Below are 2,284 nucleotides of genomic sequence, written 5' to 3' on the forward strand. Positions count from 1 at the left end.
TAAACTAAATTTAAATCTTAATCAATTTAATTCACTTAACTTATGATTACAAAAATACAAGGTAATCCGGCGTACGAGGCTATTAACTTAGCCCCAAAGAGGTAAAATGAAATTTAATGGGCCCTAGTTAAAAAAGTAGTTAGATCACCCAGGCTTTAAATATATTTAAAAATTAATCTTTAAGTCATTAAGCATTTAAATTTTAATTAAATATTATCTCTAAGTCTTTCAACCAATTAGAACATCAAGCAACTTCAATCAATATCTTTATATAGATATTATCAAGCTACATAGCCTACCTCACCACTTTAGATGGTTTACTAGGACACACCAACTCTAGATCTATGTGTTAGGTCGATGTTTATTTTCTGTGTGTGCTAGTTTTTTAGTTTTCACAATATATGTAAAATTGTAATATATATGAGATGATTTATTTTAATTATGTACTATGATGATATGATTGATTGTTGTTTAAATCTACCCTTAAGTTAGGGATGATTTATTACTAATTAATATTATATAGTGGCCTGTCATTACAAGCATTGAAATAAAAAGGGACAAAAAATAATTAGAACTTAATTTAAAATATTGTCTACATTGTGCTTCAAAATTTGCTGAGACCCCCTTTAATTAAAAGAGCATACCACACATGGACTATAATATGAGTATTTTTAAATTCAAATATTACTGCGTGAGATGATTTGATTATAACTGCTTAGATAAACCTAACAGGTTATTGTATTGAATATAGATTTTACTTTTCATTCAAATGTAATTTGATATAATTATGTTGTAATTTAAAGTGATAATTTGAAATGGAATTTAAACATCCAATTTGGAATCCAAAGAGAAAGGGACATCTCTTAGGGGAGAGTCCCTCCCCATTGGAGATCCAAATTAGGATAACTTTAAAATATCAAAAGAGAAAAGATAACACCCCTTTTGAGGGGGAGTTTTTTTCATTTGGATATCTGGACCTGATGATCCAAGGAGCCCCATAGAAGGATGAAGAAGTGAAGAGCGACAAGACCCATTCTAAAAAGTCACTTGAGTCTTAGGAGTAGAATCTGAGTTATAGACAGTGGTGCCTATCCACTTTATTTTTCTTGCAGACCTTGGGTTATAATATTAAGTGACACTTACCACATGGACTTTGAATTTAATTAATTAATTAATTAATTGATGTGTTTTGCTTATGTTAGGATTGCCTCTCTCCTTTGTCAGGCACCTCCCAACCTGCGAGTTCTAACAGATCACCTAGCCTATGAGGTTCCAGATCTGTCAAGCAACATTTGTGTATTATTTTAGGAAAAATTTTATTTTTATGCCTTTTAAAATTTCTTCATTTTGATTTTAAGCATTTAAATTGAGTAAACTAGCATGCATTATATTAAAAACTAATTAAAGAATTAAATAAAACTTTAATTACATTTTTTAAGTTTCATTTCACCCAACATAAGTTAAGGGGCTAATTATGAATCTGCTCTAGATGTAGGCCCCAATTCTTCATACTTAATATAATCAATATCCTTAACCACACTTTCATAATTGATCGGACTCATAGTTTTGAAGCACCTAAGTGGTTTAGTTGGCTCCCCAATCCAGGCTAGGTAAGTCCAGATCCTGCATTGCATTAGTTAGGTCCATATCACTGATTTTTAGTACCCAAACAAGACTTAGATTCTAAGGCATGCTCAAGTTATAAGACCTCAACCTTCAAGAATTTATTCCCAACTTTTTAATAAAATTGTCCATTTAAACTTAAATTTTCTTCAATCAAATTCAAACCCAATATTTAGGATAGTCTGGGATATTTCTGAAGTAATTCAGAATCTCAGGACACCTCCTACTTTTTCTCCTTTAACTCAAAAAATAAGTGCTCAAATTTTATCCATTCCCGATTAAAATTCCTAATCCTTATATCCTTTGATATCAAGCTTTGAAATCTTAAATAAAATTTTTACCGAAATATTTAATTGAGAGTATTTATAGGAAATTTTAGTTTCCTATGACGTGATTAACTATAAGGGCTTGCGCTCATAGGAGATTTAGAACTTAGATCTAATTTTTCAAAAATTAATTTTTTAAAATTTTAATTAATCTTATTTGAGAAATTCAAAATCAATTTCATTATTATCATTCTCAAATGATCAATAGTGATTGATATCTTCTTTTCTCATAGAGATATATCAATTATTATTATGATTTTGATTATGAAATTAACGATCTCTTATCCAGATTAATATAAACAAATACTCGATTAAATTTCATTTTGACCCTGTAG

The sequence above is a fragment of the Dendrobium catenatum genome, unplaced genomic scaffold, assembly GCF_001605985.2.
Source record: "Dendrobium catenatum unplaced genomic scaffold, ASM160598v2 fragScaff_scaffold_981, whole genome shotgun sequence".
NCBI classification, from domain to species: domain Eukaryota; kingdom Viridiplantae; phylum Streptophyta; class Magnoliopsida; order Asparagales; family Orchidaceae; genus Dendrobium; species Dendrobium catenatum.